Genomic DNA, 25,533 nt, shown 5'->3' on the forward strand with positions numbered 1-25,533 from the left:
GTGCGCACACAGTGGGTGCTCAGGCACCTGCCACCGACCCCGTGGGCACTGGAGGCCGCCTCGCGGCGAGGCCAGGGGAGCCGATGCGGTGACATTCGCGGGGCCGGAATGAACACGCGAAGCCCCTGGGCTGCCCTCCCTCAGGCCTGGTCTCCTCTCCCCGGGGACTCCAGGGAGCACGAGCCCCTCACCCCACGCAGGGTAGGACCACGCCGCCTCCACCCTGCAGCCCGGCAGGCCCTGGGCGAGGGATGGGGGCGAGGCTTTGTCCCCCTCGCTGGGCCCTGGCGCCCCCACCGCCTGCTGCTTCCCCTCGCCCAGCCCCGCTCGCGCCCGGACCGGCCTGCCAGCATCTTGTCATCGCCTTTGCGCTCGCACGCAGCCCTGGCCACGGTGCGCTTGCGTTCCGGGCGAGCTGGGTGCGCGCTCCTTGCCGCAGACCCCCGGGGGCGGTGCCAAGCACAGCAGGCCCTGCGCGAAGTGGCCTGGGCCGGCTCCAGCAGGGGCAGGGGGCCCAGCCAGCCCGGGGCGGAGGTGTGGGGAGGGGTGGCCCCCTGAGCCTCTACTTCCCTTTCTCAGCCGCTGCAGTTACCAGGGCAGACCCCCAACTTCCTCCCCAGGAGTCCAGGCCGGGATTCTCCGCGCGCCCCCTAACAGAGGCCATGGGGGCCCCAGGAGCCACTTGTGGAGCTGGGGTCTGCAGGCAGGGCTGGGCTGGGGGCGCTGCTGTCGCAGTGCGGGGAGGCCAGGGGTGCGGGGGAACTGGCAGCCGTGCAGCGCAGGCCCCGTGGGAGGAAAGATTCAGGCATCACACAAGCCATCTTGTGAGGTCCACCTCCCAGCCCAGACTGCCCGACCCCCCGGCCGCCTGCACCTGCGCTCTTAGCCCATCCCTGGAGGGGGGAGACCTCCCACACAGGGGGAGGGGGAGCATGGCAGGACCCCTCCTGCCATCCCCCCTGGTACAAGGGAACCCAGCGTCCAAACTATAAGGGACAGTTATCCTTCACCTTCCCTGGGAGTGGTTTGCAGTTCCACATACTGAGCTGCAGGGGGCGCACGGGATCCTCGGCCGCCTTGGCCTGTCTGGCCTTTTCATTATAAAGGTGTGCCTTCCCCAAAGTGTGGAATGCACACACACGAGCAGAACAAAGACACGCCCACTGCCCGTAGTCCCACTTCCGGGGACAGCCGAGTGCGGACTTGGTGGCACTTTGTTCCTTATGCTTTTTGTTTGTTACCCACCAAGGTGTCACCCCCACTGCAGCCCTACTGGGTGGCCCGGATTTTCACATACCCTCACCCACACTTCCACCCTCCCCCACTGCTGGGGGCACAACGAGATCAACAGGCCAGGCTGGTCAAGGCGCAGGTGATGTGATGGAGGACCCGGGTTTTGGCAGTCTAGGGGTGCTTCCTGGAGGCAGCGACATTGAACCTGGGCCTGAAAGTGGCACAGAGTCTGAGGGAGCCAGAGCTGTGGGAATGGGCGGGGCTGACCAGAGGACTCTGGGGAAAGGAGGCGAATCCTGGAGAGAGGCCCCTGGGGGGGGGGGGTGAGGAAGCAGCGGTGGGGGGTGGGGGGCTCTTGGCGTCTCTGGGTTTCTTCCCTGGTGCTTGGGCAGATGGTAGCACTCCCAGGGTGGCGGGGAGTGCAGGATGAGGCTGGCGCCCACACCCTCTTCCCAGAGCCGCCTGGGGAGGAGCTCATGGTCACAGGTGCCGGGTACGAGGACCAGCAGGAGCATCACATGGGTGGTGCTGCTGACACTGCCAACCGTGCATGTCATTTTCTTTTCAAAGCTTTTGTATTTATTTATTTGAAAGGCAGAGTTACAGAGAGAGAGAGAGAGGGAGGGGAAGGCGGGAGGAAGGAGCCATCAATCAATCTTCCATCCGCGGGCTCACTCCCCTAGTGGCTGCCACAGCCAGGGTTGGGCCAGGCTGAAGCCCAGAGCCCGGAGCTCCATCCGGGTCTCCCATGTGGGTGGCAGGGGCCCAAGCACTCGGGCCGTCCTCCACTGCCTCTAGGAAGCTGGATCGGAAAGACAGCGCAGCCAGGACTTGAACCAGGCACGCCAGCAGCTGCCTGGCCTGCTGTGCCAAAATGCCCGCTGTGCGCTGGGGTTCCCGGGTGCCCAGGAGAGGTCAGTGAGGGGTGAGGGACCCTGCTCAGCGGCCAGGCTCTGCAGGGAGTGGGGCATGAGGCTGCAGGCGCCGGGGATGATCTTGGAGCAAACTGCAGATCCGGTGTCATCACAGCGAGCAGCTTGTAAATATCACCAAAGCAGGGATAGGGAAGGCATCGCCCGGATACCAGCGTCATCACCAACAACTCCACCGCGTGCTCGCTGCTCCCAGGAGCGAGGGGCCGGCCACGCTGGCTTGTGACGGCTCCTTGCTCCCCGAAGTCCTTTCCTTTAACATTTAAGCACTGAACTCCTACTTAGTTGTTTACTTATTTTATTTGAAAAGCCGAGAGACGGCATCAGAGACAGAGATCTCCTATTGGGGTTGGTGGGGGTGGGGGCTCTTCCTCAATGTCCGTGACAGCCAGGCCGAAGGTCAGGAACCAGGAACTCCATCCGGGTCTCCCGCGTGGTTGGTGGTGCGGTGGGGACCACCGGGCTCCTTCTCAGACGGGCCAAAGCATGTCTTTGGGTGTAAAAAAGCAGAATTGCAGGGCTGTGCGGCAGGAATGTGAGCCTCGTGGGGGAGCCCCCGGGGTGCTGAGGTCTGGACTCAGAGCAGCCTGCAAGCCGGGGTCGGGGGTGCCAGGCCAGGCAGGGCCAGGCGAGCAGCTTGGAACACCTGTCCTCAAGTCACCTGCGTGAGCTCGGGCTCCTCTGCCGGGTGCCGTGTGACCCCGGGGAGCTCCGCCACGCCTTCAGTACGTTTTTCTTTAGATGGAGCACGCACCACACGCCAGGCACATGTCAGGTCCCTCAGGTAAAGCAGCGGGCAAGGTCTCCTTCTAATGCAGGGGGAACATGGGATAGTCGGTGCACGAAGTTAAGCCTGGGTAAGGGTCCGCAGTGCCACGAGGGGGCAACGGGAGGCAGACCAGGAGGGCATCCCAGAGGAGGTGACACCTGAGCTGGGATTTAAGGGATCAGGAGGAGAAGGGGCCGGTGCTGTGGCGTAGACGTCTAAGCCTCTGCCTGCAGGGCCGGCATCCCATACGGGCACCAGTTCGAGTCCTGGCTGCTCCACTTCCAATCCCGCTCCCCGCTAATGCACCTGGGAAAGCGATGGAAGTGCTTGGGCCCCTGCACCCACGTGGGAGACCTGGAAGAAGCTCCCAGCTCCTGGCTTCAGATCGGCACAGCCCCGGCCATTGCAGCCATTTGAGGAGTGAACTGGCAGATGGAAGACCTCTCTCCTTCTTTTTCTGTATCGCCTCCTTTCAAATAAATAAACAAATCTTGAGCCAGTCACGAGAAGAAGCCCATTTGCCACCTTGACCCCCTTCCCTGCAGCCTGTGACTTCCCGCTTCTTGTGTCTCCCGTGGCTGTAACCAGCTCCGCCACAGCTCCTCCGTGGGCCGCGCACGCTCAGTGCTTCGCACAGGGCCTGGTGCAGTCATGGCCCAATAAGTCTCCGCTGGGTGAATGAATAATGCACTTGAATGCAGCTTCAGGTTTTCTGTGCACAGGAAGTTCCCGGCAGCCCCTGGGGAGCCAATCAGAGCACGAGAGAGAAACCCGGAGCCCACAGCAGCCGAATTTGGAGCCTGCAGAGCCGTGGAACGGAGCGAGGGCCCAGTGGAAACCCCGGCTGTGGCCTTCAGAGTCAGACGGAGTTTGGCTCAAAGCCCCGGCTCAGCACTCTGTGAGCCATCTGCTGGTGGACAAATGCACTCTCTGAGCAACCGCTCCTACATCTGGAAACTACGAGTGAGTAGCAGGTGTTCCCCAGGTGGCCGGGAGGACGAACAAGATGACAGGTGTGAGGAGAAGGGCACAGAGCAGGGAGGAATCAGGGCCTTGAGAGCCGTCCCTGCAGACTCACTGTGGTGCAGGGAGGCCAGAAGGTAGGTGAGGGGGAGGTGACGCCACTGGGGAGACTGGGAAGTCGGGGAGCTGCAGGAGCTGCCTCAGGGCCTTTGCACAGCATGTGCCGTGCCCCCTCCTTGTTGCACTATGCCCTGGCTCCTTCTGATCACCTCCTTAGGTCTCCTCTGGGCAGTTTGCACCAGCTTCCCCTCCCACCACCCACTCCTGTTTCCTGCATCCTGCTTCCAAAGCGTCTGTCACCAATCCCTCCTCATCAGACACAAACCCCATTGCCCGCCCGACCATGAGCTCTCTTGGAATGGAATCTGCTGGCTCTGTTCGCCACCTGAACCTGCAGGCCCACGCCAGGCACCCCCGGAATGGGTGTTCAGTGCAGGGGGGTGGGGCTGAGCGTGAGAGGAACGCAGGGAGAGGGAGGGCGGGCAGGCGTTGGGGGGGGGGGGACTGCAGAGTTGCAGGCTGCAGATCCCCAGGAAACAGCACGCCTCGGCGCGGTGTCACAGGTCTGTAAGAGCAGCCTTAATGCGGTTTTTGCATCCTGGGAATAATAAAAACGGAGGCGATGGCTGCTCGGAACATGCGCCCGGATTCAATTTCCATCCTGCTCGTGTGCGTGTTGTTAAGTTGTCGGGTCCCGCGGGGTTGAGAGCTGGAGATGGGCAGTGTGCTCGCGCTGGGGGCCCAGGGACCCGGTGACCTCAGGTCGACCTCCCCTGGTCTTTTGGCGGCAGCTCCCAACAAGAAGTGCAATTTACTTGGGGGCTGGGGGGCGGGGAACCCAGGCATGCGCATGCGCACACGTGCCCAGCGACCTTGCTAAGCTCCTGGAGCTGGAGCAGTGACCTCTGCAAGTCTGGAGCCCAGGGGCCGGCAGAGAGCCTTCGAGAGGGCTGGGATCCCAGCACGGACCGTGGCGTGGCTGTGTTCTGTCTGCTCCACCAACGGCTCCCTCGGCGCAGCCCCGGTCACCCTGTGCCTGTGTCCTCTGATGAGGTCTAATTACTCGTCTGAGCCCTCGCTGAGGGCACCAACGTCTGATCTGCTGGGGAGCGAGGACTGGGCCTACGCTGTGCCCTGTTGCGGCCCCAACACCCACAAAGGTGTCCGGCACAGAGGAGGCGGTCTGTGACGTTTGATGGGGAACCGGAGCGTTGGCAGCTGGCCGCCGTGGCGGAAGGCCCAGCCCCGTACTGCTCGGAGCAGGAGCCCCTGAGATGCAGCCGCGCTGGCCAACGGGAAGCAGAAGGCAGCGGTCGGCAGGTCCGGGGGCGCAGTGGCTGCCACCTCTCTGGCCAGATGGAGGCTCAGAAAGAGCTCTGCACACACGGCTCATGGTCGGGGACGATGGCTGTGGCCCGGCGGCTGCTGGATGTGTCCAGCACCCCTGGGGGGGCGGGGTGGGGCCCTTTGGGGACAGAGGTGAGGATGCCAGCCCTCAGGGCGGGGCTGCCCCTGGAGCAGCTCTGTCCCATGGAACCTGGCCATGGCGGAAGGCCCCGTCCCGTACTGCTCGGAGCAGGAGCCCCTGAGGTGCAGCCGGAGTGACCAAGGCCGGAAGCCTCAATGTGGTTTTAATGAATTGGCATAGAGGCCCCCACGAGGTGGCCGTGGCTTCTGCACTAGCCCAGCCCTGGAGTCCCACACGCCACTCGTGTGCCCCGCCTTGGAGTAACCCTGACCCTGACCCTAACTCTCTCACCTCACATGGTATGGAAGTCACAGAAGAGAAGCCGCCCTGACACCTACATCACCGATCTTCAGCCACAACCGCCACCAATGACCACGGGGCCCAGCGTTCATCGGGCCGGCAGGGAAGCCGCTGGCATCGACACAGACCCGGCGAGCCAGCCTCTGGGCCCGGGTCTCTACCAGGACCACCCAGAGGTTAAATTCCTCACGAGCTCAAGCGGCCACTGTGGAAGCAGACACACAGGAGCGCCTCTGCCAATGTCTGGGAGTGGGCGTTCGGCACATTGGAGCCCCACATCCCATATGGGAGTGCCTGGCTCGGGTCCCACTCCCAGTCCCACCTTCCTGCCGATGCGCACCCTGCATGGCAACCGGTGATGGCTTAGCTGGTCACCCTGCCACCATGTGGGAGACCCCGACTTGGGTTCCTGTCTCCTGGCTTCAGCAGACGGGAGACCTCTCTGTCTCCTCTCTCTCTCTCTCTCTCTCTCACTCTCTCCCTCTCTCTCTCTCTCTCCTTTCTCTCTCTCTCTTTCAAATAAATAAATGTAACACATGGAGGTCCCTGGTCAATGCAGAAGTTAGCAGCAACATTAGAGATGACTACTGATGGCAATTCTAACTGCGAATCATCAGGGGCGCTGAGAGAGGGAATAACGGGGGGATGTGTGAGGTCAAGGCCAGTTTCCCGGAGCGAATGATTTCAACCCAAGTCCATGGTTGGGTGGGGGTGGGGGCAGCCAGGGGAAGGCAAGGGAGGAAGCAGAAGAAGCCGCCAGCACACGGGTGCCGGGGTGAGCTGCAGCGTGGCCGCCCGAGGAACAGCACAAAGAGGTGTGGGGAACCCGGAAAACTCGAGAGAGGCCAGCGCTTCCTGGCCGAGCCGTCCTCACAAGGACCTGGGGTTCAGTGCTTCTGCCGGCCATTTGCCCATCCTTTGCCAGAGAGACTGGCAGGTGCTGGGTTAAGCAGAGCTCAGAAGCAGCCAGAGAAGCCACTTGAAATAAAATCCTTTGTATACGCTTTCTGTGACAGGATCCAATTTGGTATTGATATTCTCATTTTCAAAAATAATAACTTCCATTAGATTGAGGCCAGAATGCCCTGTAAAGCCTCGCACGGTTTGCCAATTGATTCACAGAATGAAATCTTATCTAAAATCTTTTTATTTGATGCTATTAAGGACACAGGAGGGAGCAGCCAAGGAGAAGGCTTCCCTGCTTGGCTAATGCACGGGTCAGCGGGAGGCGCCCGGAGCCGCTGGCGACTCCCGCTCAGTGATCGGATGATCGGATTTCCTCCTTCCCTCGGAGTGCAGGTAATGGATTGACATCTCCTCCTTAGCACCTTGCGTCTCTGCGGGTAAGTCCTTCCCAGGGCTGGCCTGGGGGTCAGTGTGGTCTGCCGCATTGCCCCAGGGGGTCTTGAGGGGGTAGGGGTGGGAGGGGCTGGGGAGGAACAGGTGCACCCTCCGCCACTGTCCCCAGACCACTGGCCATGCTTGCAGATAGTGGTGACCAGCACGCTGATCACGTGACCCAGGGACGTGCAGGCCCGAAGGGCCACCTGGGGCTTCCATGCAGCGCTCCCATGGCCACAAGCCGTTGTGGAGCAGGGTGAGGTGAGAAAAGTTGTCTTATCGCCCCAAGTAGCCAGAAAAGAGGGGTTTGGGGCTTCTTCCCTCCCACCCACCCCACACCCTCTATTCTTCTCCTTTAGAGATACTGAGGGGCTCTCCCACCCAATGCAAGTTACACACTCCCACTGGAGACCGTGCCCCTGCTCTGCTCCCCGACTGTCCTCTGCACAGCCCGCGCTGGCCGTTCCCGACATGTCCGCGCCTTCCCTTCTCCCTACAACCTCCGCTTGCTGTCACCTTCTCAGTGAGGCCGTCCCCACCCCCACACCTGCCACCGCCCGTCCCCTCCGCCCGGCTTGATTTTGTTCTCCCAAGCACTGTCGGTGCCCTGATCGGCTCTGCTTTCGCTTCTGGCGGTGTTTGTGTCCGTCTCCGCTCACCAGCACGTCTGGCATTTTCAGCTCAGGGCTTTGTCTCTGGGCACACAGTAGGCTCCAGGCACACAGTAGGCACACCATAGACATCTGGCAGAGGCTCCAGGCAAGGGCAGAAGAAATCACCCTTCTCCTTCATGTTCAGCCTTGGTGCTATTTCATGCGTCCATCTCTCTACTTCTAAACTTCGGCTTTTATCTTTACTTCTACAGTGGGGTCACCGCATACACCGGGATTACAGTATAAAGAGAAGCGCTGCCAGAGAGGGGCCAGCACTGAGCCCCTGCTTGCGATACTGGCGTCACTGTCAGAGCACTGATCGAGTCCTGGTTAATCCACTTCCGATCCAGCTCCTTGCTAATTCTCTGGGAAAGGCAGCAGAAGATGGTCCAAGGGTGTGGGCTCCGGTCACCCATGTGGGAGACCCAGATAGCGTTCCTGGCTCCTGGCTTTGGTCTGGCCCAGGCTTGGCCTTTGCGATCATTTGGGGAATGAACCAGTGGATGGATGCTCTGTGACACTCTGCCTTTCAAATAAATAAATCTTTTTAAAAATGCCTATGAGAAAAGTGCAGAAATGTCCTTGCAAACCTCTCCCATCGCTCCTAAATGGTTCTGTGACTACACAGAGGCTGGTTTGCGTCTAGGAAATGCAGGCGCCTTAGGAAATCGCGGGTCTGAACACAGCAGGGGGGTTGGCGGGGTGAGACGCCCTCAGAGGGGCTGGGACCCCGTGGGCCCCGGAGTCCACCTCCTGCTCCATGCCGCACGGGAGCCAACGCTCGCTAAACGAGAGCTGCCCACGTGGATCTGGTGTCTCTCTGTTTTCCTGTTCAAGCATTCAATCCGGCAGTGCCGGCTGAACAGGCGGGCAGGCAGAGGACCCACCCCCGCCCTCCCTGCACACGCCTCCCCCCTCCTCCCGTGCAGCAGCCCGCAGCCTGCCTTTCCCTCGGACGAGTTGTTTCCTTGTCTGCGTTGTCACAGGTTCTGCGCACACGTCACCCCCAGGGGCTGCGTTGCCAGGAGATGTGCCCCCGTCTGTTTAGCCCATCCCCCACTCATGTACACCGAGGTCCTTTGCAATTTTTCCCAGTGATAAGTAACACAGTGATGGGCTCAGCGCTGCGGCGTAGTGGATAAAGCCACAATCTGTGGCACCGGTACCCCATAGGGGCGCCGGTTCAAGTCCTAACTGCTCCACTTCTGATCCAGCTCCCTGCTAACGTGCCTGGGAAAGCAGCAGAAGATGGCCCAAGTCCTTGGGCTGCTACCATCCATGTGAGAGACTTGAAAGAAGCTCCTGGCTCCTGGCTTTGGCCTGGCCCAGCCCTGGCCATTGTGGCCATCTGGGGAGTGAACCAGCGGATGGACGATCTCTTTCTCTCTCTGACTTTCAAATTAAAACAAAACACACGGTGAACATCTCTGCACAACTCTCACCAGATTTCAGAGGACTTCCGTGGGTTAACACGGGGGAGGGTTCCACAAGTGGAGCCCAGGGAGTCGTCAGACTGGCTAAGTGAGAAGAGTACAGAAGAGCACCTCCGGGTGGCGCCCTAGGTTAGGGCGGATGCCAGGGTGAACAGGAAGGGGAGCGTCCCGACCACTAGGGGGAGCCAGGCAGGAGCGTGAGTCAAACGGAGATGCTGTTAACCAAGATGTAAGCCCTGGCACACAGAGAATGGGCAGTAAGAACACGAAATGTAACCTTATGAGGGACAGGTCTCAGCAGCACGGAAGTGGAGCTGAGGCTCAGAGAGGCTGACGGAGTCACCTAGCACCACACAGCAGGTGAGCAGTGAGACACCAAGTCATCCCCGACTGAGTCACCCACCCTCACCATCAGAGCCCAGGTGGAAAGCATCCCAGCTGTAGCCTGGAAGGCGCCACACGTGGCAAATCTGGAGAGCAAGTGTGGGCTGGCTACAGATGCCGCGAGGGGACGTGGCACGGGGTCGCAGGAGGAGACTGGGTGGCCGGTGTCCGTACGTCGTGGGGGCTGGGGCCACCATTTTCCATTCACCTGCCCAGGAGGCTCAGCCCAGGGGACTCCACCATCTGGCTCCGGTGGGGGTGGGGGTGGGCCCTGGCTGGGCGTGGCCAACAGTGATCTTTCACAGGATGGGAGGCACATGTGATGTGAGGGCAGGGCTTTGTTACCCAGCCGCTGGCATCAGAGTCGCCCATGCTGGCTGCCTCCCCTGTCCCAAGGACGTGGCTGTGTGTGGGACCGTCTGCACACAGCTCTCTGTCCATGCTCCAGGCCTTGGGGTGTGGACTGAGCTCCTGTGTCGGGTGCTGCTCCCTCCAGCTGCCCGTGCTCTGTAAACAGACACACCCTCTGCCCCGAGTTTGGTTTGTCCCCGTCTCTTCCTTGGATCCTGCCTCAGTCCCTCTTTCCAAGTGCAGATTGCCACCAGGCGCCCCGCAGGGGTTCACGGAACTGGCCCTCAGCACCCCAAAGTCTTCCCAATTCACAACCTTTAACTGCTCGGCGGTGAGGCCATGGAAAACTCAGGTGTGTCTGGCTTCCCAGGATCAAACAAAGCACAGAGCTGGGGAGTGGGGCTACCCGACCCCAGGCTTGTCTCCCCTCAGGGCCAGTGTCAACCAGACCGAGGGGCTGTGGCTTCGCTGCCTTCAAGGAGCCTGCGTCAGGCCCACCCTCCCACCCAGCCCACCTTCCTTACATTGCCTGCCAGAGCCCTTAGGTGCGGAGTTTATGACCTACCCTGGAGCCTGCCACTCCTGACTGACCTGCCTGTAGCCTAGGGTGGCTGGGGAAAGAGAAGGAAAAGCAAGAGTGGCCATGGCCATGGAGTGGATGGGGGCTGGGGGTGGATGGCCGGCAGCAGGGCTGGCCATCGCCTGCACTGGCTCAGTGGGAGGCCCTGGCCTTTGATCGTGGGTGGATCCACTTAGGTTTGGGACTAGCAGCCTCGCTAGTTAGCCTCGGGTAAGAGCGGGGAGGGAGCAAAAGAGCTCATCCGGCAGCCTGTCTCTGAGAGTCCAGAGCAGCCGAGGACTCAGGGGGCTCTGGGTACCAGGCCCCTGTGCCCGCCTCACTGGGGTTTCTGATGGAGCTCTGGGGGGTGGGGAGGAGAGAGAGGGCCAAGCCCTTGATCTGCTGATGAGGGGATGTTGCACGTGTCCTCTCAATTTGCTTATCGAGATTGCCAGCTTGTACTGAGCACCCTCCTCTCCCAGTGTGTGCACATACACACACATGCACACATACACACACCCGTACACGCACACATACACGCACACGTACACACACATACACACACCCATACACGCACACGTACACACACGTACACGCACACGTACACACACACGTACACGCACACGTACACGTACACACACACGTACACACACCCATACACACACATACACGCACCCGTACACACCCGTACATGCACCCGTACACACACCCATACACGCACATATACACACACCCGTACAAGCACACATACACGCACACGTACACACACATGTACACGCACACGTACACGCACACGTACACGCACCCGTACACGCACACGCACACGTACACACACACGTACACGCACCCGTACACGCACACATACACGCACCCGTACACGCACACGTACACGCACCTGTATGTACATACGCATCTGCACCCACACACATGCATACATGCATGTATGCTCACACGCACACATGTGTGTGGCGGAGGAGACTTGGAGCGGAGGATGTCAGTCCCGGCCGGGTGCTGGTCTCAAAATCCCTGGTTGCCACCCAGGATACTGTCACTGGGGAAGTGCAGAGAATGTTCCACATTGTGAACAGTGGGGAGGGTCTCCTATATGTCAGGTGATTAGCATTGACGTCTGGTCTCAAGTCCAGCCGGTTCCTGGCAGCCAAACGTCTCAGAGCTGCTTTTCCCCATCTGTGACCCGGATGATGGTCACAGCAGCCGAGTCCTCGCCGGGAAGCGGTGGCCAAGGCCCGGCAGCAGGATCACAGGGTCTGTGACCCCAGCCAGGCCCCGCTGACTCAGAACCCCGCTCTCACGAGCTCTCTGGGGGAACTGTGTGGATCTGCAATTCTGAGCAGCATTGCTCCAGCTCCTAAGGCTTTGGCAAGGCACCCGTGCCATCTGCTGGCTCCACACAGCTCCCCACGCCACCTGCATGGGCTCAGGCTCTGCTGCACGCTGGCAGGGACCCCGAACCTGAGCGATTCATCCTGGCCCTCGTGCAATTGACTTTCCGGTAGGGAGAGACAGACAGACACACAGATGGGAGAAATAGGCAACAAATGGACATGTCAGACAGCGGCGGGGGCAAAGGACCATAGGGAGAAAGGCTGTGGTGTGGGGACAGTGGCCCGATGCAGGCGCGGAAGGGCTGTGGCGTGGGGACAGTGGCCCGATGCAGGTGCAGAAGGCGCGTTCCGGGCCATCTCTGTAGCACAAAGTCCCGTGGTGGAAGCATGCCCGGCGTGTGCGCCAGGTCAGGGTGGAGGCCCATGCGGCTGGAATGAGCTGGGAGAGGGAAAGTACCGGAAGATGAGACCGGAGAGAAGTAGGTGCAGGGGCAGGTGTGGCACCACATCCAGCACCCCTGGAGACCCCGGCTTCTTGCCCACGGAGCAGGGACCCCCTAGCGAGGGGCCGGGAGAAGCGGCTGGCACACAGGCAGTGCCCGGGCAAGGGGGACCTCCATTATTGTGGCGGTTGTGGGAATAGGTTGGACTCACCTGGGGTCTCAGCTGCACCCTTTCCCCAGGCTGCCCAGGCCGCAGGGGGTGCAGCCCTCAGAGTGCCCGCAGCCTCCTCTGACAACTCTTGGGTGGGGCTGGGGCGGGGAGCTGGCTGGTTCTATTCACAATCACGTCTCGCTTGGCCCCTAGTAGGTGCCCGATAAATACTTGTCAATTACAGGAATGAACACACACAAAGGCTTGGGGTGCAAGTGGGTGGGGACGGGGCTGGGAGGAGACACAAGGGTATTGTTAGCAGCAAACACCTGAGTTCTGTCCATTCAAGGTGTTCTCTGGAGCCTGACGCCCAGGAACCCGTGGGGCCACAGGGCGAGAACCCTGGCTGGCCCCAGGCACGCAGCAGGGTGAGGTGACCCAGCGGCTGCCAGGACGCTGTGCCAAGACACCCCGGGCCTTGTGCTGAGCATGGCAAGCCTCCCGTCTCCCCCTGCCAGGCTCAGAGCCACCATGTGTGTGGCCCAGGCTCTACCTTCACACCGGCTCCCCGACAGGGGCACCTGGCGCTGGCGGCAGGAGGACAGCCACTCTGAGCGCCGGCAGCAGTGCTGCATGGGGACTCTGCTGTCACGCATGAGTGATGGCATTATCGGGGGTGGGCTCCTTGTCACCAGGGTGGGCCTGTTACAGCAGAGTTTGGACCTCTCCTGCTCCCGTGGGCACCATCTCTCGCCCTTCTGTTTTCCGCCGCGGGATGGGGAAACAGGCCATGAGGTGCCAGTGCCAAGCTCCTGGCCTTCCCAGCCCCCAAGTCAGTTTCTGTCCCTTGTAAGTTACCCATCCTGCAGGGTTCTGTCACAGCAACGCGAAATGGACCCAGACAGCACCCGTCTCTGGGGCTCCTCTCCCTCCCTCTCTCAGGCGCTGCTTCCCCCTCCACCTTCAGACCCAGTGTTTCTGCTTCTGCTCCGAGAGCAATCGCCTTCCTTCCTGGCGTGGACTCAGCCCAGACTGTCACACCACCATCGGCAGGAAAAAAATGAGAGCTTTGTCAATCAGCCTGGAGACATTTCTATGAGATTCTTTTGAATGCGAGAAAAGAACAAGGTACAGAAAAGAGTTAGAATCCCAATCTTATAAAACCAAGAATAATTGCAAAATCTCAATCCATTTGTGTGTATTTGGATGCATGGACGTATCATGTACAACACAGATAGGATTTGGAGCATGGATCAAAAATCTGCAAGGGTTGTTAAGTGGGTCTCCCGCTCTGGATCACAGGAGACCAAAGACACAGAACTAGGAACAAGGGAGCTGAGCACTGCGCTCAAAATGCTATCGCTACATGTATTTCTTTATGTACAATTATGTCTATAAAGAAATTAAGCAAAAGGAGAGAGGGGGAGAGAGAGAGAGAGACATGCAGTGGGATGGAAATTCAAATATTGTCACATTCCAAATTCCCAGGGAAAATTTTGATTGGTCCACTTTGGACCAATCACCTGAGACCAGGAGGCAGAGTCATTGGATAAAAATGTGTCTGTTCCCATTTATCTGTGCAGCTGGGGGAGGAGGGGAAAGGTGTGGGAGTTGGGGACCGGGGTAGCTAGTCACAGGAGACAATAGTTTCGCACTCATTTCTTTTTCTCTGCATTCCTATGAACTTAACAGGAAGGTTAGAGGAGGAGGGGTACAGGAACCAAGTAAGTCTGGGTGGAGGTTAGGGATTCACAAGGTGAGTGAGGTGGGGACCGCTCGTGCAAAGGTCCTGGGCAAGGTGCAGCATGGAAACATTAGGTAAATTCTTAAAGAAGTCGTTCCAGGCTGCTGGCGTGGGAGGAGAGAGGAGTGGGAGATGACCAGGAAGGATGGTGGACATCCCTGGTGAGGGAGGGGCTCTGCTGGTTTAGGAGTTGGGCCACAGGGGTCTTACAAGCCCTCGTGAGACTTGGCTGTCCCTGGAATGAGCTGGGAGCCCCTGCAGGGGTCTGAGCAGAGGCGGGACCCTGTGTGACTGAGGCTCCCACAGGATTCTCTGCTGTGCAACGAAGACACCATGAGGCGCGAGCACAGAAACCCAGAGACCAGTGAGGAGGTCACAGCCCCAGGCTGGGCGGGACCACGGGGGCCTGAACCCCGAGGTGGCAGCAGATTCCCGATGCTTCTGAAGTTAGCACCCACAGGGTTTGTCAGCGGGTCGCCGGCGGGCGTGAGAGGACGAGGGGCTCAGGTGGGAGGTGCCGTGGACATCTATGTGACCTGGACGGCAGCCCAGCCGGAGAGCAGGTGAAAGTTGGTTTCTGTCTCCTCTCGAACAGTCTCCAAGATGAGCGTTTCAGTCCGTGGCCCCGGAAATACAGGAAGGCCATTAGCGCCGCGTCTTAATCAGATCTCTCCCAGCCTGTTAAGCAATTTGGGGCTGTTTCCAGAGCAGATTTTGTTATTTCCCTAAATCTCCGGCTGCCTCATTTAGACCTGGTGTTTAGGCAAAATGCAATTAACACATTCCAAACCTGGTTTCCTCTGAAATCCAATCAATTGTAACTCGTTTTCAAATCGCACCGCTTCTCTAATTGTGAGCCCCGGCCCCCGCAGAATAGCGATTTCAGTCAATTATTGCCTCGCTTGTATGGAAATTGCACTATTTATGTTGGCACCTCGCCACCATCCTGACGAGCTTCCTCGAGCTAATGGAATAATGAAAACACAAAACAGATTTACCATTCTTAATAAGGGAAAGAGATAATGAAGCCAAATTAAAATGGAGGCTCGGATCTGCGTGGCGAGCAGGTAATGTAGTTTTTCTTTTTAAATTAACACTCGAATTCTCCAACGCTGATGGTGGGGAGCAGCGGCAAAACTCAAAATTCTGTTAGACACCAGGGTGCCACCGTGCCTGGCTTTGAAAAACCGTGGCCCTCCATGGAACTTTCTAGAGTTTGGTTAGGGGATGCCGGCAGGGGCAGACCCCAAGAGGACAGCAACCCACATGTCTCCCCCTGCCCCGCTCTGCAGAGCCCACTCACTTCCCGCCACGTGCTCCGGATGGTTAAATCCCCCCACTCCAATTCTGTGCCCTCCGTAAAGGTCTCGCCAGTCCATAATTTATGCCAAGGTCAACACTGCGTGTGGATCTGACCCAGGGTTTCTCAACCTGTTGTTCGGGACCAGGTAATTCTTTGTGGCAAAGGGGCTGCACTGTGTGCAGTGGGATGGATAGTGGCATCCCTGGCCTCCACCCAGCAGACGCCAGGAGCGCCCTGCCCCCCAGTCATGACAACCAAAGATGCCCAGATGCTGTCAGGCTGTCCTGGGCCGCGCACTTGACTTTGAGAGCCACAGGCCAGGACTCTGTGCCTGCCCATCAGCCCAGGCAGCCACTCTGGCCAAGGAGGGGTGGGCGGCACGAGGTTGGGGGAAAGGAAACTTGGATTCTTGTTCTGCCCCTGCCTCCTTGGGGCCCAGGTCTCTTGACTCCTCTCATGGACCTGGAAGCTGGCTTAGCTGGAGAAGTCTGGCCAAGTTTGTAGAGGACCTTGGTCAACAAGAAGCAAGGGGTCAGTGGGCAAGGTCTGAGAGAGGAGGACCAGAGAGAGACCAGCGGGCAGGCAAGCCAGCTGCAAGAGGGGCTGCCAGGGGTGGACCTGGGAGGCCAGAAGTGTGGAAGCCACACCCCCTTCCTGCCGCCCCTGAGCCAGGTGCTGGGGGGCACCGGGTCGAGACGCCATTGCTCCTGCCCCTTCACCGTGTAGGTCCCATTGTTGAGGGCAGATGCTTCTGAGCTCCACTCCGGGACAAACAGGACCCATCCCATGTTTCTCTCTCCTTCCTTCCTTCCTTCCTTCCTTCCTTCCTTTCTTTCCAGGACAGTGAAAGAGAGAGACAGAGAGAAAGGTCTTCCTTTTCCGTTGGTTCATCCCCCAATGGCCGCTGTGGCTGGCGCACCGCGCTGATCCAAAGCCAGGAGCCAGGTGCTTCTCCTGGTCTCCCATGGGGTGCAGGGCTCAAGGACCTGGGCCATCCTCCACTGCACTCCCGGGCCACAGCAGAGAGCTGGCCTGGAAGAGGGGCAACCGGGACAGAATCTGGCACCCTGACCGGGACTAGAACCCAGGGTGCCGGCACCGCAGGCAGAGGATTAGCCTATTGAGCTGTGGCACTGGCCCCTACCCCATGTTTCTAACATGGAAACACTAGAAACCTGCATGGAGCACTGTGCTAAACCCTGCACAGCACCACGCCCACCCTCCTCCCCGCACTCTGAACTCCTGCGTGGCCAGCCCAGCGCCAGTGTCATGGAGACTGAGGAGGGAGGGCGAGGGCCTCCAAAGCCAAGGAGAGAGAAAGGGGGAGAAGCTGGCCAGTGATACCTGCCACTTCCTGAGCGCGTGGCGCAGCGTCAGCTTTCAAAACCAGAAGGAAGTGCCAGAGGCGGCCACCGTGCAGTGTAGACAGGTTTGTAGAGTTCACAGGGCTGGACGGTCAGGGTCCAAACGGCATGGCACGGGCTTTGGCCCCGGCGAGGGAGCCACAGTGGATGGTCGAGGGCAGATGGTGGAGCGCATGCCACGGCTGAGCTGTGGGCTGAGCCGGGAAGGACCACAGGGCCAGCCCAGGAAGCTGACAGAGACAGAGTGGGACAAATGCAGGCTTCCATGACAACGCCCTCCTGAGAACCACCTTCCAAGGGCACGGCCTCAAGGACTCCCAGGGGTGGGGAAACATCTGGCCCACGGGCCATAGAAGTGCCAAGGCAATCGCAGGTGGAACTCGAAATTCCAAAAATTGACAGCAGACGAATTTTTTAGTTGATTGTTCTGTGTGGCCTGTGAATGATGCTATAAATATCCAAATGGCCCCTGGCAGGAAGAAGGTCCCCCAGCCCCAGGTTCCACGTCCTCCCCACTGCGCCTCCCAGGACCCAGCCTGTAGCACAGGCACCGCGGCGGGCACCCGAGGTCGTATCCAGGCCACGGCACGGAGCGTGTGCCTGCTCTGTTCTGAGCACCTGACTGGATCTGCTCATTTCATCCACACGGTAACTTCTTCTCCTCGTTGTATAGACAGAAGGGCACAGAGACGTTGAGACAGTGGCCACGTTGGCACAGCTCTACCTTTCAGGCCTCGATTGAACCTGTGTGGTTGGAGGGCTGTGGGGGCACCTGCAGAATTCAGACCCCAGCCAGAGTACCTCCAAACTCACCAAGGTTTTGTACCCCACCCATGGCATGAGTGGTCCCGGCTGGCTGTCCTGAAGGGACCCCGTGGGAACTGGACACACACTGAGGAGGGACACACACTGGTGAGAATGACCTCATGTGACCTTGCCACCCCAGACCCCAGGGCCTTTACACTGGCCTTGGGTGAGATTCCCAAGAAGGACTGGATTGGTCTTTCCTGACTGTTTCCTATAAAATGAATAAAAACAAAGCAGAAAACCCTGGACCAAGGATAACTGGAAAACAACGCTTGATGAGCAAGAAAAGTGCCCAGCATGGAGCTTTTTTTTTTTTTTTAAGGTCTTTTTCCGTTGGTTCACCCCCTAGTGGCCACTGCGGCTGGCGTGCTGCGGCGGGCACTGCGCTGATCCAAAGCCAGGAGCCAGGTGCCTCCCCTAACTGGTCTCCCGAGCACCTGGGCCATCCTCCACTGCACTCCCGGGCCACAGCAGAGAGCTGGACTGGAAGAGGGGCAACCGGGACAGAATCCGGCACCCTGACCGGGACTAGAACCCGGGGTGCCGGCGCCGCAGGCAGAGGATTAGTCCACTGAGCTGCGGCGCCAGCCCCAGCATGGAGCTTAGCATCCAGTGGGTGCTTAGCCAGGGTTAGCTGCTTCCCTTGGTCCTTAGCACACCACCCCTCCCCATTTGGGGCCGACTCTGCGGCGGGGCGTCTGTTTGGAGTCGCGGTGCAGTCTCGTCTCTGCCCTCGCCCCTCCCTTGCTGCACATCATCCTCCCGCAGCTCATCTGTCCCTTCTGAGACCAAGGCTGAGCTGTGTGACCTCGGCAGTCTGCTCGACCTCTCTGAGCCCCTGATCCCCAGAGGGTGGGGCAGGATCAGGGGCCAGCATTGTGGTGCAGTGGGTTAAGCCACCACTTGCAATGCTGGCGTCCCATATCGGAGTGCTGGCTGAAGTCCCAGCTGCTCTGCTTCCGATCCGGCTTCCTGTTAATGTGTCTGGGAAAACAGAGGATGCTGGCCCAAGTACTTGGGTCCCTGTTCCCACGTCGGAGACCAGGATGGGGTTCCTGGCTCCTGCCTTTGGCCTGGCCCAATCCTGGCTGTTACAACCATCTGGGGAGTAAACCCAGCAGATGCAAGATGGATCTCTATCACTCTGACTTCTGAATAAATAAAAGATAATGCTAGGCACCTCTACTCTGCACACTCTTCTCTCTCCTCTGTTGCCCCCCACTCCTCCACGCGCCCCCATCCTCTTTGCCTCTGTCCGCACCGCTCGCCGCACCTCTGCACTCAGCTCCTTGTCTGTCTGCACCGCTCGCCGCACCTCTGCACTCAGCTCCCTGCCTCTGTCCGCACCGTGGTCTCCCAGGATACAGAACCCGCCTTCTCCACCACAGCCACGCGGTGACGGTGCATGACAGAGCCAGACGCGGGACACAGGGTGCTTGCCAGTCTTTCCTGGAGCCTTCTCCACTGGGACATCTGGGCCACGAGCTCGATGCTCACAGAGCTCCTGGGAATTCCCGCCCAGTGAAGCCCCTCGGGTGCCCTCTGCCTGCCCACAGCCCTTCCTTGTTCACCTTGGGTCAGGTGTTTCCCAGAATGCTCCATGCGCTCAGGCACCGTCTCCCCGGAGGGTGACGACACCGTGGCCATCACTAATCACCTCCAGTAATGATAATAACTCCTTATCGCTGTGCGGGATTTCCCCAGCACGTCTGCACACGGTACCACACTGGCCTCTCACAGTAGCCCTGCACTAAGATTTAATTTAGTCCTATTTCAGAGAGCACGCTCCAGCACCTGCTCCAGAGCCTGGAGCCAGGGCGTGGCGGGGGCCGCAGCAGCCTCCCTCCTGTCCCCCACGCTCGCCAAGGCTGCCTCACCCAGGTCCAGCTCACTGTGGGCCCAGACAGAGGCTTACAGATGGAGTCCCACATCCAAAACATCTGGTATTTAAAAGGGATAAGCAAAGATATAGGCATTTTTTTTCTTTTTAAAGATGTATTTATTTATTTGGGAGGCAGAATGACAGGGGGGCGGGGCGATATCTTCCATCTGCCGTTTCACTCCCCAGATGGCCATATGGGCCAGGCTCAAGCCAGGAAGCTGGAACTCCATCCAGGTCTCACGCGGGTGCAAGGGCCCAAGCACTTGGGCCATCTTCTGCTGCTTTCCCAGGCCATAGCAGAGAGCTGGATCAGAAGTGGAGCAGCCGGGACTCGAATCCCATGCTCACTTGGGATGTCAGTGTTGCAGGTGATGGCTTCATCTTCTATGCCACAATGCAGGCACCTACGTGAGTTTTTTTTCCCCCTTTTCCTGCTTTGTCAAATACACCTGGAAGACCAGCTTCAGATTTAAAGAACTTGAACTTACTGGAGTTCAATTCTAACTTCTCGAGCTTTCAACAGAAAGTGCTAGAAACCTTGTTACTCGGCCGGCGCCGTGGCTTAACAGGCTAATCCTCCGCCTTGCGGCGCCGGCACACCGGGTTCTAGTCCCGGTCGGGGCACCGATCCTGTCCCGGTTGCCCCTCTTCCAGGCCAGCTCTCTGCTGTGGCTAGGGAGTGCAGTGGAGGATGGCCCAAGTCCTTGGGTCCTGCACCCGCATGGGAGACCAGGAGAAGCACCTGGCTCCTGCCATCGGATCAGCGCGGTGCGCCGGCCGCAGCGCGCTACCGCGGCGGCCATTGGAGGGTGAACCAACGGCAAAAGGAAGACCTTTCTCTCTTTCTCTCTCTCTCTCACTGTCCACTCTGCCTGTCAAAAAAAAAAAAAAAAAAGAAACCTTGTTACTCGTGAGTTTGTAGTTGCAGGAGCCAACTGCTCTTCTTCAGGCCACAGCCAGCTTGCATTTTCCACCTACACCTGGGAGAGCCCTGACGATGGAGTCGCTGTGAAGCCAGACCTGGACAGAGGGGCGGGCAGGTCAGAGTCCCCTGGGGAACTAGGAAGGGCGGACTCAGAGCCTCTGGCCTCAGTTTTCACAAAGGAACTGCGAAACCCTGAAGGGACCAGGAGAACGCCGCCTCCTTGCACAACGTGCGCACAGCAGCCACGGCTCCTCAAGACAGGAAACTGATTCAGAAATGCTGTGCCCAGGGGCCGGCACGGTGGTGCAGCTGGTGAAGCCTCCATCTGTGGCACCGGCATCCCATATGGGCGCTGGCTCAAGTCCCGGCTGCTCCACTTCTGACCCCGCTCCCTGCTATGGCCTGGGAAGGCAGCAGAGGGTAGCCCAAGTGCTCGGGCCCCTGCAGCCACGTGGGAGACCCGGAAGAAGCTCCTGGCTCCTGGCTTCGGCCTGGCCCAGCCTCAGTTGAGCGGCCATTTGGGGAGTGAACCAGAGGATGGAAGACCTCTCTCTCTCTCTCTCTCTCTCTCTCTCTTCCTCCCTCTCTCTCTCTCTTTGCAACTCTGCCTTTCAAATAAAATAAATGAATCTTTTAAAAAAATGCTTGAACACCTTGTATTTCTCAAACATATGCCCCAACACATCAAAGCTCACCTGACCCAATTTCTTTATTTTACAAATGAGAAAACGAGTGCTCAGAACAGCGACCTTCTCAGAGTTTCCGAGCAAGCCATCAGCAAGAGCCATCCAGCGACTCACCAAATGTTTCTTGACTCCACATTATGGCCACGATCTTCTGTAAGCGCTGGGGGCCCTTAGGGCAGAGGTCGGCAAATCATGGCCCATTTCCCATTTTTGAAAATAGAGTCTTATTCAATTTTATTTATTTCATTTTCTTTGACATGCAGAGAGACATCCTCCGCCTGCTGGTTTTCTTCCTCACACGCCTGCAGTAGCTGGGGCCAGGCCAGGCTGAAGCCAGGAGTGTGGAACTCAATCCAGATCTCCCCTCTGGGTGGCAGAGACCAAGTACCTGAGCTGTCACCTGCTGCCTCCCAGGGTGTCGTTAGCAAGAAGCTGGATTGCAAGTGTGGAGTGGCTTAGGCTTGGAGCAGGTGCCCCAGTATGGAATGTGGCATCCCTAGTACCAGCGAAACCTTCTGTGCCCGGAAACCTGCAGGCTTTGAAGGGCTTGGATGGTGTGGTCTCAGGGGTTGCCTGGCACTGCCATGCTTTGATCCTTGGTGGCTGTCCACACATGGGCTCCCCGGGCCTCTGCGCACCTGCAGAGAGCAGCTTTGCTGGAGCCTTGCTCCTCTCCTCACACATAACCACCAGCTGCCACCCTGCCCCCCCCCCCCCCCAGCTAACAGGTGCAGCCGCTTGGAGCCCACATCTGTGCCTAATGCCACTTGTCCTCTGGCTCCTGGCTACCTCTTCAAGGCCTTGCTCTGCCCTGGGACAGTTCCTTGTGGGCCATGCGTGCAGGCACAGTTCAGACCCCTGTCTACTTGTCATCACTCCCACTCCTGCCACCCCGCTGCATGCCAGCGTTGTCCCCTCTCTGGGCTGTGACGGTGGCCTCCTAACTGTTCTTTCTAATCCCAGCCTCCCCTCCACTGCTCCCAAAGCCCATTAGCGTTGGGCTGCTGGAATAATTTTTTTAAATTTCTATTTATTTTATTGGTCATTTGAAAGTCAGAAAGACAGAGAGAGAGATGGAAAAGACAGAGAAAGCTCCCAAGTGCTCGTTCACACCGGCAGGACTGGGCCAGGCTAAGGCCAGGAGCCAGGAACTCCACCCAGGCCTCCCACGTGGGTGGGTGGCAGGGACCCAAGGACGTGAGCCATCACCTGCTGCTTCTTAGGCTGCACATTAACCGGAAGCTGGAATCAGGCATGGAGGTGGGACTTGAACCCAGGGCTCTGATACACGATGCACACATCTAAGCAGGGCCTTAACCGCCACACCCAGTGCCTGCCCCGACATCAGTCTTTTCAAATGTCAGCCAGTCACGCTCCTCCTCCACTCTCTAACCGCCTCCACGGCTTTCCCGCCACAGTCACAGTCAAGTCCAAGGTCTTTGCCAAGGCCAACAGGGTTCTAGCTAACCCAGAACCGTTCCCTCCACAGATCCTCCCAAGCCATCCCCGTGCCACCCGCCTGACCCCACGTCTGGTCGGACGGGTGACCGGTCAGGGTGTTTCCAGCTCAGGGAGTGCTGCTGCCATTACGAAGAAAGAACCCGGGACGTTGCATTTTTCTTCTCGTGGAATGTGGGCGGGGTTTTTGACCTGAGGCCATGTGTCATGGCAGGGTTGGGCTTGCCACTGGGATCTGACCATCTACACCACATCTGGAAGCTTCCATGGTCCGCACCCGGAGACCCCGGGACCCCTGGGTCAGAGGGCAGCTCTGCAGCTCGTCTGTCCCCTCAGAAGGGGCCGGGCGGCAATGGCAACTTAAGAGTCTTTATTGGAAAATAAACACGGTTAATGTACACGAAATCCCAGCCCCGGGCCCAGTCAAAACATAGCCGTGTGGGACTGATGCCATCCTAATGGCTTCCAGATGTCCCCCGTCTCAGTGTCCCGGTGACCTGAGGGAGGGAGGCAGGCCCTGGGGGAGGCACGTGGCGGGTTGGGAGACCAGAGAGGGACCTTTGCCCCCCAGCTTCTCTCGGGGGGGCAGAGGGGCCCTGCGCCCACTCTGCTCAGCTCAGACCGACCTGCTCATCTCTGCCCATCACTTACCCAATGGGAGGAGGTGCCAGCCTGCGTGGAAGTGACCGCACTCGGAACCGGAGCTGGGGGTGACCCCCGCCGGGCTAGGCTGAGCTGGAGGCCCGAGTCAAGGCCAAAGCGGGCAGGCGCTTCAGAGAAGGCCGTGGAAGGAGCTGGAGGGGCCAGTAGAGAAGTGTGGGAGAACAGAGAGGAGGACACGGGTGGGGAGTGGGGAAGGCCAGCTCGGAAGCCACTCTGCGGCTACAGCGTTGCAAGAGTCTCACTCATAATAAATACAGCCTTGCCCTGGGACACCGAGCCGGCCCCCGCTGCCCTCCGCTGGGCAAGAGCGGCCCTGTTCCCTGGGCCTTTGCACATGCTGGTCCCTTGCACATGCTGGTCCCAGCGCCTGGAGAGCCCTTTCCCTGCAGGCCTCCACGCAGCCCCCAGAGACCCTCTCCCCAGCCCTCCGGCCTCTGATTCCCGCCTCCACCCCAACCCCTCCTCCCTTTCCTCGCTGCATCCCCCGTGGCGGCCTCGGCCCTCCCCTCCCCTGCCTGCTCTCCCTTTGTCTCCAAGTCTCGCCCACTGCACTCTGCACGGGTCGGGGGGGCACTTTGTCTTGCTCACTGCTGTGTCTCCAGCGGCCTGACACTTAGCAGGTGCCCAGCTACCGGGCATCAAACACCACTGTGGTGACACATTCTCAAAACAAAGATGTGCCATCCAGGTGGGGGTTTTATTTTAGACTTATTTATTTGAAGGCAAAGTTAGAGAGAGAGAGAGAGAATCTTTCATCCACTGGTTCACTCCCCAAATGGAGGGAGCATCAGCCAGTGATGGCCCTGCAAGGTGAGCTTTTGAAGACCGTTCGTGGGACCAGCTCGGGGCCCTTGGCAGAGCTGCAGCTCCCCCCCCAACCCCAGTCCCGGCTGCCGCAGTCGCCACCCCACCCTGGCGTCCCTGGAATCAGCAGCTGCTGGGGTCCGTGGGGGCATCATGATGACGCATCGTGGCAGGTGTGCTCCCCCCTGCTACAGAGGACCCGGGAGCCGGGGGCCTTGCTGGCCGCCCACACACCATGAGGCTGTGGGTGCTGAGGAGTGGCTGAGAGAGAGGGCGATAGTGGGAACCCCGGGTAACAGGCCCAGCCCAGCTCCAGACGGGGCTCCATGAGTTCCCCAGGAACAGAGGAGGCAGTGGAGGCTCAGAGGAGTTGGGTCCTGGTCCTGGCGCAAGTGGAGAGCAGGTGGAGGCATGGCCGGGGGCCCTAGCATCTCTGGCCTGGAGCCCGAAGCCCAGGTGTGGGCAGGGCCGCCCTCCCTCCAGGGGCTCCCGCGGAGGCTCCTCCCCAGCCCCTTGCAGCTCCAGCCTCTGCCTCGCTCTCCACTCGGCTGCTCTGTGTGTGTCCCTCCTGTCAGTCACTGGCTTGGGGTCACCCCACCTCCAGGAAGACCTCATCCAAGACCCTTGAAACAATTTTGTGCGCAAAGATCCTGTCTCCAAGGAAGGTCCACCCACTGATTCCGGGTGAACGTGAGTGGGGGCACACTCATCACCCCACTGCAAGGCAGAGTTGGCCAGAAGCCACACTCCCACCCATGCCCAAGCCCCTGGGGAGCTGCACAGGAGGCGGAGCGTTCAGGGGGCGGAGCCAGGCCACGGCTGTGGCTGTCAGTCTCCCGCACACTTGTCAGGGAGGAGAGGGGAAAATAAACCGTGGGGCTAATGAAAGCAGCCAGCTCATCTGGCCGATCGCCTACCCCCGCGCCTGAGCCCAGCTTCCCAGCAGCGGCCGGGGGCTCCTTTTCCCCAGAGAAGCAGCGGCCGGCCCCGCCCCCTGCAGCAGTGCCCTGTCTGTCCTGACCCCACCAGGGATCGATCTCAGTGACGAAATGGGGGTGGGGGTGGCGGGGCCGGGGGAACAGCATGCGGCTGCCTGGGTCTGAGGGTGCACGTGTGTGCATGTGAGTGTGTGAGAGAATGCGTGTGCGTGCACCCACACACGTGTGTGCAGTGTGAGGCCCGCCCAGGTCCAGTGCAACTCCGTGTGAACACAGCTGTGGACCTCAGCCAATACCAGGGTGCGTGGCCATGTGTGCAGAGAAACACACATGCCCACATATACACACGTTTGGCTGTGGTTGGGCGTGAACGCTCATCATAGGGAGCGTGGGTGAGCCCATTACAGTTCGTGTGCTCGGGCAAGGGTTGTGAGAAAATCTGTGGCCGTGAGTGTGGCCATGGCCCAGTGTTCACCGCTACACGACGTGTGTGGTGTGGCTGGCGGGAGGGGAGAACTGTGGGAGTTTGGGCGCATGAGTGTGTGATCAGCGACGAGTGAGCATTGCGCTCAC

This window comes from Lepus europaeus, chromosome 10 (genome assembly GCF_033115175.1).
Source record: "Lepus europaeus isolate LE1 chromosome 10, mLepTim1.pri, whole genome shotgun sequence".
Classification (NCBI taxonomy): Eukaryota; Metazoa; Chordata; class Mammalia; order Lagomorpha; family Leporidae; genus Lepus; species Lepus europaeus.